This window comes from Grammomys surdaster, unplaced genomic scaffold (genome assembly GCF_004785775.1).
Source record: "Grammomys surdaster isolate TR1022 unplaced genomic scaffold, NIH_TR_1.0 174, whole genome shotgun sequence".
In the NCBI taxonomy this organism is placed as follows: Eukaryota; Metazoa; Chordata; class Mammalia; order Rodentia; family Muridae; genus Grammomys; species Grammomys surdaster.
Genome location: NW_021604622.1, coordinates 11615010 through 11629865, shown reverse-complemented (window position 1 = coordinate 11629865; position 14856 = coordinate 11615010). Strand labels below are relative to the sequence as shown.

The 14856-nt window shown below is 34.9% G+C and overlaps 1 protein-coding gene across 1 annotated transcript in view; it reads right to left on the bottom strand.

The window, feature by feature from the left end:
• The window catches only part of Cdh9 (cadherin 9), a 112624-nt gene extending 99288 nt beyond the window's left edge, over window positions 1-13336 (bottom strand). Inside the window, exon 1 of the mRNA XM_028767596.1 lies at window positions 13217-13336. The gene's annotated coding sequence lies outside the window, so the exon portion shown is untranslated. The remainder of the gene's footprint in view (window positions 1-13216) is intronic.
• Window positions 13337-14856: the final 1520 nt, after the last annotated feature.

The following is a 14856-nucleotide window of genomic DNA, read 5'->3' as shown; positions in this document are numbered from 1 at the left end:
AGGGGGCAGCCCCTGTTATGAAATGCCGTATAGTGGGAGAGGGATACTGTAATGTCTATGTCCAATAGAAAGACAGGGCGTCAAGTAGAGGGATGGGGTTTCCATCCTAAAGTCAATATCTCTGACCCAGAATTGTTCCTGTCTACAGGTCCTGCAGGGACAAAAATAGAGAAGAGACTGAGAGACAGGAGGTCCAGAGACTGATCCAAATTGGGTTCCAGCTCCAGAGGAGACCCCAAGGTGTGCTTACAGACAGAAGTCTAGCATGGCTGCCCTTTGAGAGGCCCAACAAGCAGCTGACCAAGACAGACATAGATACTACACCTAACCAATTGACAGAAGTCGGGGACCAGTGTACTTCAGTTAGGGAAAGGCTGGAAAAAGTTGAGAAGGAGGGCGACCCCATAGGAAGACCAGCAGTCTCAACTAACCTGCACCCCTGAGATCTTTCAGACACTGAGCCACCAACCAAGCAGCATACACAAGCTGGTCCGAAGTGACTGACACATATACAGCAGAGGATTGCCTAGTCTGGCAGCAGTGAAAGAAGATGCATCTAACTCTCTAGAGACTTGAATACCCAGGGAGTGGGGTGGTATGCTGGGGTGGGGTGTGGGGCGATGGGGACCTGGGGGATGGGGACATCCTCTTGAAAAAGGGGAAGGAGGAGTGGGATGATGAATTGTTGGAGGGTAAACCAGGAGGGGGATAATGACTAGACTGTAAAACAAGATTAAAGATAATTAAAAAACAATTAACCTAATATACCGTAATCTAAAATATTTCAATTTAACTTGCAGTTAACAAGAGCATATAAAACAAATACTACTCAAAATGAAAGCAAATATTTTCATCATATGAAACATCAACCTAGGACATGATAAAATTTGTAAATCCATAATATTAAAACTCTTTTCAACAAGGATTCAGGAACCACAGGTGATTTCTTAGCATTAACTTAAGCCTCCTTGTTCTGTTTGTACAGGAATCCAAGGCGCCTTAACCAGTTCTAATTAACTTTAGCAAAACATGTCTAATCAAAATACTGGTAGTATTAGTTATTCTGCACCTCAGGATATTCTAAAATATGATTGTAATGTTTGAAATTTCACCCATAAATTTCATGAAGCATCAAGATATTAAAAATCAGTCTGAAGTTCGCTCTTGACTTATACAGCAAATTTCTCTCTTATAACTCTGGTGTCTGACTCGGGTGTTTTTCATGTCCTTGCTGCCAAAAAAATAGTGCCAACCAATCTAAATTCTTATTATATTTTCAAAATAAGCACTTTGTTTCTTTTCAAATCAGAAGGAAAAAATTGCCTGCCGATTAAATGGACCAAATAAATTAGTGGTTACAAATAGACAGTCAGTAAGCTAACATATTTTCCTGTACTTTGTTATGATAGTAAACCATATTAGAAAGCATATATTAGGGATCTAAAAGTCAGAAGCAGTATAAAATGCTTTACATTTTTTTTTGTTTTTGAGATTATAATTCTGTATCATATTACTCCTTCCTTTTTCTTTCTCTAATACTTTCCATGTAACAACTGTCTTGCTGTTGTTCAAATTCAGAACCTATTCTTTCATAATTACTTATGCATATATAAGTGCATGTGTACAAATCCATAAGGAATCATATTAACTATCTACCTAAAAATACATATGATACATGTAAATTGGTACATCAATACACAAATTTAATTCAAATAGAACTTTCTTACATGAGCTGAAAATGCTCCTTCCAAGGGTTAAAAATTATCTATTAATAGCCGCAAAAGAAGTCATGAGAAATGCTGTTTTAGGTTCTTGGTCAGAGTTATCCAAGAGAAACCCTAAACACTTCAAGCTATTATTATGGCTATTTTTTGTCTCATAGAGTTAGAAAGTAGGTACTTGTTGATATATAGTACCCAGAGGCTACTGTAAGCCTTCTTCCTTAAAAGTAGCTTTCATGGATACCTACCAGTAGACATCCATGAAAGTATCCAAAAAAGGAAGCAACCAATAGTTCTGCCTAGCTAATGAACTACAACAAAACCAGCATAGCACAATAAACCTAAGGGTGCTGTACTAGCATACTTGGCTATAAGTACGAGCTCTCTAGTTGGACTTAAGACCCAGCTGAACAAGAGGAAAATCTAGCCACTTACACAAAGTTAGTAAAGTCATAGATATTGGAGGAGAAACTATGACTACCAGCTTACTATAGCAACACAGCTCCTAAGTACATTGAAAATATTTGTCTGTATACCAGCAGACACGTATACCTGAAACTTTCCCTCAAGGAAACTTCTACTTGCAACAGGGAGAGACTATCACAAAAAATCACAGCCTATCACAGTACAGAGTTGTAAAGCCTAGTCCTTGAAGTTGCATCTACAATAAAACTCCCTTACCCGTGGCCTAGGGATGATTACAGAATAAATGGCAGAAAGATTCTAGGAGCCAAAGAATCAGAGAGCTTGTTTTGAGACTGTGTCTCATGGAAATGTTAGATGCTACACCCATTAACAAGACTGTGAGCTGATTGAAGGTAACAATAGACACGCTAATTTGGACCAGAATTCTCTGAGGGTTCTACCTTACATGAGTAACCACAGGCAACTAAGGAATGCTGAGAATAGAAGTCATCTTCCTAAGGAAAGAACACACCAATTGATTATCCAATAATAAATGGTGAACCTAGGAGCATACATTCAAGTAAGATTATACAAACTGAGAAGAATTTGAAAAGAAGCAAATAAGAATTACATGGAAAACTTTGAGAGGGAAGAAAAAGAAAGAATAGATGCTATAATGTTAACATCAATAATTCAAAGAAATATTTAAAAAATAAGAATCACTATCCATATAAATATATTAAAAGAGAGTCAACTAATTAATGTATCCATTTTCATCCCCAGTGACAATTTCCCAGAGGAACCTGGATGCTGGGATGGGCTGCAACACCTAAATGCATAGAAATGATGCAGAATCTTTATAATGCGGAGGAAATGCACACTGGACAAAATTTGGTTTGAATGAATTTAATGTGATCCTGTAGGCATGTGATGCTATTAAATTCGTTTCTAAATACGGGGACAAAGTGTGGAGCAGAGACTGAAGGAAAAGCCATCCAGAGACTGCCCCACATGGGATCCATCCCTTACACAGACTCTAAACCCAGACACTATTTTGGATACCAAGAACTGCTTGCTGATAGGAGCCTTTTATAGCTGTCTCCTGAGAGCCTGTGCCAGAGCCTGACATATACAGAGGAGGATGCTCACAGCCAACTATTGGACTGATCACTGGGTCCCCAATGGAGGAGTTAGAGAAAGGATTGAAGGATCTGAAGGGGCTTTGCAACCTCATAGGAAGAACAACAATATCAATGAACAAGACTCCTCAGAGCTCCCAGGGACTAAAGCACCAACCAAAGAAGGTGGGTCCAACATGGAAGGACCCATGGCTCCAGCTGCACATGTAGCAGTGGATGGCATCGTCTGGTGACAATAGGAGGAGAAGCCCTTTGTCTTGTGAAGTCTCAACGCCAGGGCAGTGAGGTGGGAATGGATTGGTGGGAGGAGGAGCACCCTCATAGAAGGAGAGGGAGGGAAGCTGGAGGTGGGGGACTTCCAGAGGGGAAACGGGGAAAGAGGATAAAATGTGAAATGTAAATACATAAACTATCTAAAAAAAAAATAACAGATCTAAATGAAGAAAAAATTTCTTTCTAAACTATACAGTTAAAAAGTAAGGTGTTTGTGTGTTTTTGTGTGAGAGTGCACATATATACACATATGGCACACACGGGGGATGAGCTAGGGAGAGATTTGTCACCATCAATAGCTGAAAGAAATGCCTGAAAATTAACAATGTTGGGAACATTGGCATCTACTGTCATGATCACCTTAAGATATCAGATATTACTACTTCACTACACTGTTCTCTTAATTAATTCAGGAGAAGCTTAATGAGGAGTATTTGCAAATATGAACAAATAAACGTATTAATAATATTAAATAATATGAAATAATATAAAATAATATAGAATCCACTTTCATAGTCACACAACTTAAAGAAAGGAAAATGAACTGGTGATACAGGATCCTGATAAGGTGGGTGTGTCATAAGCGTCTCTTCCACTATGCGTGCCAAGATTCAGACAGACTGCCATTCTATACTACAGCACTAGAATATGATGAATGATACAGTTTATTCTTAACATGGAGAATAAAATTTATAAACTATGTTTCTCTGGAGGCCAAAAGCCAATATGAGAACATGTTGAAAATTAATCCCCCCCCAAATTCCTCCCTTAGGAGCATTGAGTTTATAAGGGTAGCTTTATTTTCTTTCTATTTCTTGATTTTTATGTTCTGCTTTACATTTTTTCAGTCCACAGGTTGCTGCTTTATGTGTGGGACATTTCTCCTGCACCTGTTCGTATCTAAAGAAGTGCTACCCTCATTCTGCAATCTCTTCTCGAGTTCTGTGGCTTTGATAACACCTCTCAGATCCTTTTCCAGTCAGACAGTGAAAGCAGGGTGGTGGAGAGAGCAAATGTGTTTCTAAAATTGGTGGTGGGCCATATTGACAACATCACATTAGTTCCCGGCAAGTAATGAATTCTCATGTTGGAAATGGCACTTCCTGTTATCCATTGAATCATCTCCCAGAATGAAAGCCAAGTTAAAAGCATAGATGCTTACCCTTAAACGCGCAAGCGTCTTTGAAGTGGAAGTTAAGAGAGGTGGGAATAAAGATAATGGGAAAGATGCAGCACACTAAGTATGGATAGAAGACGGCTGCTGGACTGCTACCCTTGGTGGAGAAAGGTAACTCCAGACAAACCAACCAGAGGAAGAAGTCACAGTGCATTGCCCAGAATGATATGTAGCTGTGAACTCACGAATATGTTCTTTGATACATCAACTTGGTATGTGTGTTCTGAAACAAAGGTTAACACATATGAATGAAAAGACCTGTGATCCTACATGTTTTCTATACTATTTTTTAAATTGCTTAAAATTATATTTCAGAAAATTGACTTGTCCACAAAATTATTAAAAGTCATCATTCTTATGAATTCTGTCTGATGGACTCCAAGTAGTCGGGAAAAATTCAAGATATTTTATTAAGGCAATAGAGGAATTTACATAAGTAATAAAGATAAATAATAATGACTACATACAAATAGTCCATATTTGTGGACAGCCAATCTTTTCTATTGATAGATAGGTGATAGATAGTTAGATGATAGATAGATAGATAGATAGATGATAGATAGATAGATAGATGATAGATAGATAGATAGATAGATAGATAGATAGATAGATTGATTGATTGATATATTCAGATAGAGCATTAATTTTGCACTAATTCCCAAAGCCAGTTATCTAAACTATATTTTATGGTGTAAAATATGAGTCATATATCATTAGAGATATACATTTCTTCAATCTTAAATGAAAATAATTTTGAACATAGGGTACAGTTTCCTCCAATTCCATATGACTATTTTATCTTTATGGTTTTGTAATATTTCAAAACAAATTTTTAGAGTCAATGAATGGTTATCCAAGACATAAATTCATGACAAAATTGTGTGGCTCCCTCGAAGATTCAAATAAAAGAAATGTTATAAAGGTAGTACTCTGTATCCATGTATTAATGAAGAGTGTGGAGCCCATCGGTGAGGTAGCATCTCTGGTTACTGTCTCACACTGGAAAGAAGCCCAGTGTCTATGTGAACACCAGTACAGTTTGAACCTTTACATCCATCTTGTTGTAAGTCCACTAGGCAAACATGCATCTTCCTGATTTTCAATCACTTTTCTCAGTAAGTTTCAATATTTATTCTTGAATATGAATGTTTGTAAACTCTAAGTATCTTTCTGACCTGCAAAAAAAACTTCAAAAGAAGTAAATCAGAAAGAAGTTCTTCCTTATTCTTCTTGAATCATAAGACATTTTAATGTTATAACTTTCTTATTCAAGTAAAATTACATTACATATTTACTATTAGAAATCAAGCTCAGTAAGTGCTATGAAATCATGAGTGAGTTTAAAATATGTCAATTATTTTTATATGTTCAATCTTTAGATACAGATTAAATATAGACCTTGGCATTATTAATAAAAAAACTTCATTCCACATATATAACAACAAATAGATGTGTCTCTTCATTTTGAATGCATTTTTCCTTCAGTGGTTCACACTAACATATTCTATGAATATTTATAAGGAATAGTTCATTACAGGCATTCACTATTTGCATCTTATAGAACTCATTACAAAGCAAAGTTATGCTGATTTCAAACTATAATAACTCTCTTCATTGTCAAAATTTACATCAAACAGCTGAATTCTGAATAAAACAGTACTAGATTAATACTCCTTTATGAATAAGTATCCATATAACAACTTTAGAAGTTTGTCATTTAATTCTTGAATTTGGGCTTACTGTCAGTAATATAAAAATCTGGATATTTTGAAATATAGTTGTAAAAGAAAAAGGTACAGATTCAAAGCTTTGTTTAAAGAGTCATTCAGAGATACAGGTGCATAGTAAAATATCATGAAGCTTTTTAAAAGTTTATTTTGAAAAGATACACAGAGAGATACACAGAGACAGACAAACAGATGCAGAGAGGATAAAAAGATTTAAATTTGTCAATTTTGAGACAGATGAACAAGATTTGTAGAGAAAATTTTTTTCTTACTTTCCTTCACACAGTTAATTTATTCCAATATGAGCTCAGTCAATATTACTTTAGACTATACTAAATTGCTACTGTCTATTATTAGAATATTATTATTTACTTATCTTGAATATTTTATTAGTACTTCTGTATGTATGACTACATAAAACACAACATTTTAAAGTCTTTGTACAATTTCAATCTAAAGTAAATGTGTTCTTAAGATTATCAATTCCCTCTATAAATGTAAAAAAATTCAAGTGCCTATTGTGATGACCCTGAAGTAGATAAAGTGATCAGACAATTAATTTGAAATCCACAGTGGAATAGTAAAGCTTTGTACTGACAAATGTGAAATTATTAAGGTATTTTCTGCTAAGCCTCTAACATTATATAAGTAGGATTTCTGATTTTAATATAATCTCTATTTTATGTAATAGTTTTCCCACCCACCATATGTGTGGGCAAAGAGATTATATTTTGCAGTCCTCAAGAACCATGAAGATTAAATGGCAACAATTATTTCTAGTCACAGCTTTTCAAAATGTCTAATACACACTACTCACTACATTATCTAAATCTATAACATAAATTATTATTCAGTTTATCTTGTAGAAAAATTAAATTATTCTAATGTAAGTTTTACCACTCTATGTGATACATTACCTATAATGACTTGTTCCAAAAGGTTAAGTTGCCTTATATTTCACCATTATAATCATTAAATTTATAAATTAACTGTTATAAACACATAGAAATCATTGCATTATTTCCTTGGGTCTTTTGTAAATATTTTGGGTCCATACAAACATGTTCATGTAATCAAGTAGCAATATGTGCAAATATATAAGTTTAAAGAAAAACACAGCTGTAAAACCAAATAAGAAATTGAAGACACAAAGATATAACTATGTAATTTGTACTAGATGGTTTATCTTTTAAAATAAAAACTTGATGTATTAGATGTGTTAAAAATTGCTAGTAATAAGATACATAGGTATGAATATGTGGTAAAACAGTTCTGGCAATTACATGGAATTCTACCATATCCAGATTCTAGAACAGACACATATTTGATAAAGAAATCTAGAAAAAAAGTTATTCTTTAAAGAATGATCATGGTAATATTGCATTTTTACAAAAGTCATATATATATATATAATACATATATATATTCATTACTTTGTAAAATTGCTGTTTATTTACTTATCTGAGGGAGGTCGAGAGGAAACACAATATGCCACAGGTTTTGTGTGTGTGTGTGTGTGTGTGTGTGTGTGAGTGTGTGTGTGTGTTTCTAGGCCAGAGGGCAATTTACATGAGAATGTTCTCTCCTTCAAAAGTATAGGCTGTAAGTGTCAAATTCAGGAAAGTACCACCACCAGCTGAGGCAGCTCTACATTTTCTCATTACCAAACAAATGTATTGCCGGTGTTCATTGGCCTAGATAATATATGACCTCATGTTTCATTACATGTAATAGCTCTCCCCTTGTGAATATTCCTCCCTGAGATCATTGTTTCCTGATGAGCATGACCTTGTGAGATACTGTCAAAAATGCAAGATAAAGTGCTATCCTGCACTGGAACTTTTGACAGTCATATAGAGAATGTTATAGGTGCTTCCTACTTTAACATAAATTCTACCAAACGTGCTTCCTTCTTCAAGTGTAGCTTAGAACATATTAAACATCTAACTGAAACTTCAAATAACAAATCTTGGTATCTATCATTTCCATTAAAATTGATAATACGTGTTTGAGTTTAAAATAAAATAAAATAAAATAAAATTGTCACCTTTGCTCTTCATCATTATAGAACCAGTCTCCAAACAAGATAAGAAGAAGACTTTTAAATGCATACTTATGTACTGCTTTGAAGTTTTCTAACCAAAAAGACGAGTAACTTTTTTCTTATTAATACAAATAGAAGAGATAGGAGCATTAATTCATCACATTATTGGTATTAATTTGCTAATTTAATAAGATAGAAATAATAACATTTAATATTATTCATAATACTTGGCTCTTCTATCTCTACTTTCTGTCCTAAAAGTGTAATAAAATAAAGCATAAACACACATACGTGTATGCATATACAAACATACACACACACACAAACACAGAGACCATACTAAAAATAAGAACAACTAAAAATGAGAATAATATTTCCATTCTTAATTCTCATCCAATATCATCAGTTTTCACAAAACAATCACTTTATTCAACTAAGTGTTGTCCATACACATATGTGCAGCATTAATTGGCTTTAATGTGCTATCAAAAAGAAAAAAATAGAGATGTGTGAAGAAAATAATTTGGGAGGATATGAGGTGCCTGAAGGACAGAAACAGTGCAGATATGGTCACAGTTCATTGTATATATGAAATTCTGAAGAATAAACAGAAAATTATAATAAATGTCCATATTGTGACTTTTACATTGTATGACGTATTTGGCGATAGTGCCCATGTCTTAGTCAGCCTCCAGAGTATCCATGTATCCCAGCACTTTGTATTTGTAATGCGGCTATAAGAGCATCTCTAAGAGTGCTAAATTTAGGAATAAGCACAAAAGCATGTCAGAACTGCAATGGGAATGTTTAAATTTGAAAGGATCCTTCCCTCGGTATGCAATCCTTGGCATACTTTAGTGATGAACATAATGGTTGTTCCAGGAAGAGAACTAAAGGAACTCTTAAGGACACATCTGTCGGGATGGGTCAAAACCACAAGAGTTACTGAGTTCTCTGTCTCTGTCTCTGTCTCTGTCTCTGTCTCTGTCTCTCTCTCTCTCTCTCTCTCTCTCTCTCTCTCTTTCTCTGTCCCTCCCTCCCTTCCTCCCTCCCTCCATCTGTCCTTCCCTGCCTCCTGCTCTCTCTCTCTCTCTCTCTCTCTCTCTCTCTCTCTCTTGCTCTCTCTTTGTCTCTGTCTCTCTGCACCTCTCTCTCTCTCTCTCTCTCTCTCTCTCTCTCTCTCTCTCTCTCTCACACACACACACACACACACACACACACACACATCTGTCAAGTGTCTGTCTGTCTGCCTCTCTCTGTCTCACTCACTCATCTGTCATGTGTCGTCTGTCTCTCTGTCTCTCTATCTCTCTGTCTCTCTCTCTCGCCCTCCCACTGTGTGTGTCTGTCTCTCTCTCTTTCTCTGATCTATCATTGTCTATTTATTACCTATCTGTTTATCATATTTCTAAGCTTCACCCGTCTTCATAGTATCTCCCTCACATAACAATGTCTAATGTCAATCTTCAGTCTTTATAAACTATCTTCTATAAAGCCCTACCTGTCATCAGTTTATCTAGTTATCCATCTACATATCTATAACTCTCCATCTTTCTATTCAAAATTGTACAGATACCATTGCTAGTATTTTATAAGTAATCAAACCCTTTTCTATACATAACGTGATGCTCTTAAATCTTGGTTTTCTCCAGGATGTGATTAAAATATCAATTCTAGATCTAAAGCTCCAAACTTTTATGTAAACTTGAAATTGAGACAATATTACTGTTTTCAAAAACCTTGCATGTACTTAAGAGATGATCTACTTTTTCAACAAGTATGAAACACACAGAGAAGGAGAGATATATTAATCTTAAACAATATTTCATTTTCCACAATTAAAACTGGTTCTATTTCTAAACTTAGAATCAGATAAAGAAAAGTTCATTCAACCCTTTTTTGTTGTTGTTCTTTTAGTCCTATGCCAAATACTTTATTTACTCCAAGAACCTCAGCTTTAAGTATTTTTTTCAATAGAAAAATGTACAACAAGCCAAGTATGGAGGTTTTCATAAATTTCTTATTCCAATAAACTTACTAAACACTTATTCTGATGGAATTATGAAAAAAGAGAAAAACATAAAAAGACATAAACTTGGAAGTATAAATATTCAAAATGTTCTACATTTTTAAAAGAATCACACTTTTTCAAGTGGCAATTTAATTCTATAGTATACTTAAATGTTCATTAAAGTGAACAGAAAAACTCATGAAAACACATCAAACTAACAATCAGATATACTGAATCATCTGTTTTAAAGAGAGATAATGACCCAGCAATGCTGCTTTCTCCCACAGGGAACAAGTCATGGCCAACATTTGCTGATGACACATTTGCATGCATTCTTTAAATTAACTTTGATTTCACTTGATTCTTTCTTGCAAGTATTAAAATCGTCATGTTAGTCACATAATTTTTATTGCATAATTTTAAGCACTTGCCAAGACACTGTGGCTGACTTTCCTCTCATGTTATAGAATATATATTGCAGAAAGTAATGCCTGTCAAATAGGATACCAAAGGACAGGTTATACATTCAAGCAAAACTATTGAAGTAATCTCTCTCACCTGGTGAATATATAATGGAAAGGATATTGTATGGAATGAGCAGAGTGTGTAAAGGAACAGAAGAAAATGCAAAAGTGACCGCAGACCATGCAAGGTGACATTCAGAAAAGGTTCTGATCTATTTACAGCCAAGCAAAGCAACACATCATTTAAAAGCGTAATCTCATATTAACTTGAATTATGACCTGGATACACATAACTATTGCAATGAATTTTTATCTCAATTATGCATGTAATGGTGGTATAATTACTAATATAGTAAATAAAAACCAGTTCAAACACTATTTTAGGTAATTTGTAGTAAGACTCTGGAAAATATTATGCTTCACCTTTGAAAACTGTGTTATATTATATAACCATTGCCATATTAGAACTATTGGATCTGCTTACCTTGAAGTTAGATTCATTACTTTTAAACTAATATTGCCATCTGCTTTCTCTAAAGTCTTACTTCACTTATTATTATTACATTAGTTTGCTTATAATATATACCCTAAATGTTCTCACTTTTAAAAGTGTATAAGTATCACATATTGGTTCACATTTAAGTCTTTTCTATTAAATGAATATAATATTATATGTACTCTACACTGCAGAAGACTTGCCTCCATCTGAAGATAAATTCAGTGACAGAATACAAACACATGCTGTTCATTTCTCTCCAAGTTCTGTCGTGAAACATGATGGAGCAGCCTGCTATTTCATCCTCCTTATCTTTTATAATATCTGCTGGAACTGCCATTGACTATATTCATGATTACACAAATGGATCCTCACTTGACACAGCACTGCCTCGGCAATGGATCACTTTATGAATCTGAAAATGTGGTTCATCTTTTACCAAATACAGGGGTTTTTTTAATCAAATTAAGAATGATAGATAATTGATTTCATAAAAATCTATTGATCCCACAGAAATCACAAAACAATGCCAAATGAAGGTTCTCTTCGACGCCACAAAAGTTATCACTTTTCTTTGAGATTATAAAAATCATATTTTTTAAGATTACATGATTTGGGCATATTTTAGAAACAAGATCCTTAGAAATCTCTTGCTAACAACACAATTCATGAAATGTCAATAAATCTTCAAAAAAGTACAAGTTTTCACAAATCAATAATTCAGTATATTTTCATCAAAGCACAGATTAGACAAATTATTATAAACTTATTTGTTACAGTTGGTAACTTTCATTATAACATTTTAAGGCATAACAGTCTCTGAGAACTTCCCCCATTTAAAGTGGCTAAATTCTACATCATTCTGGCGACATTATAAACAACATTTAAAAAAAAAAAACAGTCAAGCCTTTTTGTAAGACCATGGATCATGGAGCTTTCAAGAAATTAATGTGAATAGTGATATTGTTTCTGCAATGTAAAGGCAGAACAAAAATTACTCTTGGTAAATCAGTCCATGTTCTTATCATTCCAAGCTTACAAATGCCAAATTTTATCATTGGCAGACTTTGTTAGTTTCATTAAGTTTCGACATTATTAAATGGTCCAGTTGTAGCCAACAGGTATATACATTTAGAATGTTTCTAGGAGGGACAGCCACATACATTTGCAGGAATGTCTGTTATCAGGTAAAATTACCGCAATATTCTTAAAGCATAAAAGCCATTGACATATGAGACATATTTTAAGTCTATTATCTCATTTTTTTGTCTACAAAAATTAACATTAAATTATGAATAATGGTGCTTTTACATTTTCACCATTCTGACTCAAAGTAGTTAACAAAAGTTACGAGAAAACTAGAAGACCATTTCAAATTCACATAAATAAAAGTATAAATGATCACATGTTTCTAGAAAGGGAATTCAAAGCTGCTACAATGAAGTAATACAGTTTGAACTTTGGTTTTATTATGACAATAGTAATCCAAAAGCAAATTTGAAGGACTTTCAAAATAGGTTGATGGGCATCAGGAATTTGTAAAAGTCGAATGGGAGTGAAGCTCTTCCTATTTTCACCCTGAGCATTTAAATATAATTTTTCAAATTTTATAAAACATATTACCTGCTACCAAATATTGGAAGAGAACAGAACAGCCCGGAAAAACACTTGAGAGGAGAAAAGCAGTATCTATCTTACAAGCTAAGAAAGCAAAAACTGCTGCGTCGCTTCTGTTTTCCAGCAAATGAATAACGCTTACCTTGTTTAGCAATGAAACAGAGTTAGCCTCTCTCAGCAGGGTTGAATCTGTTGTTGCTTCTGTCTCTTTCCTTCCTTTCCCTTTTCACAGTGTCTTCCCAGTCGAATCTTCATGCATCTCGCTGTGCCTCTCTTTCGGCACCACTTTTAACTCAGACAGGCAGGAATCTGCAACCAGAGGAACTCTCTGATTGGCTTCCATTCCGCGTTTCTGATTAATAAGAAACGTCCCTCATATAAGAAGATATTGCAGCTGATGGCGCTGCAGGGCTCCAGGTTTGAGGATGGGCTGTGCAGACCCCTTTGGGCAGGGCGATTTGCAACTGAATAAAGTGGAAGGGCTGAGGGAGCATTTGCTAAAGACCTTCATAAGAGAAAATAACCCAGTGTTTTTAGGCTCGGTTAATCAGCTCTGTTTAATCTGTTTGCAGTTGGGAGAGGAAAGGTCACAGCGCGTCTGTAACCCATAAATCATCTGCGGAATATGTATATCACGTGGAGCTTGCTGCTGTTCAAGAAGGAGTCTGCTCTAGCTGCGAGTACTCCTTGCAGACTGCCCTGCTCCCTACTTCAAGGCAATGCCAAAATCCCAAGACTAACAAAAGAGAAAGAATCCTGAACAGGTTCATAATCAATAACCGTGAAATTCCATCAGTATCTTTAGCTTATTACATAAATCGGCTCTCACGAAAAAGGCGTTTTTTTAAAGGTCTAATAATTGGTGCCTTGCCACGTTCTTTTTCTATAAAGAGAACAGTTTCCGCATCCTTTGAAATTTCAAGAACACTCCTTGTTTTAAAACTAAATGCACAGCTGTGAGTGTTTGTACTCCCTGGGTAATGTCCAGAAATAATGGTGATCCTAGCCACCTCACAAAACTACATGAGCCATCTGCGGGAGTCCCTGAGCTATGTGGCAGGACTCAGAGTAGGTGGACCCTCAGAGGAGACCTGTTTCAGAAGGGAAGGCTCTTTAGTACTGCTGGAAGTGGCACAATAAGAACAGTATTGATGAGTAGATAAATCCTCCTGAAAAGAACTTTAGAAAGAGTGAGATGAAACGCACAGTGGGAGTATGGCTCACTTTATCATGGCTCGTTAAGTCACAGTAAGTAAATAGCTTAAGTGCCAAAAAAATATCAATATCCTATTTGATGCTTCAAAGAAAAGCAGAAACTATCAAACAAAAAAACTTTCTACATTTTTCTTCCAATAGTAAAGCTCATCTCATGAATGGAGTGCAGATGATATGAAGTTGCCTATGCAAAAAAGACCTTATGAAAAGGTGTGTCTGCAGAAATGACACAAATTATTAAAAAAATTGTTAACTGTATGTGTTCCCCCCCTCCAGGAAACTGTTCCACTGCAAATGTGTGTATAAACTAAAATAAATATATAGAAGTCAGGCAAAAAGAGTGAGTTTTAGTGTCTTCTTATCTAAAAATATGTTTAGGTGTTTAGTGCGACTTAATGAATTCTTCATGGACATTGCCTAATATCTCAGGGCAAAAAGAAAGAAAGAAAAAAATGAAAAATTCACAAGTTCCTTCAGCCAGTTTAGATATTGCTTTAAATAAAACTGCAATTTAAAGAGAACACATTGTTAATACGGAGGTAAACTATTGTATGTAAGTCTAGGAAA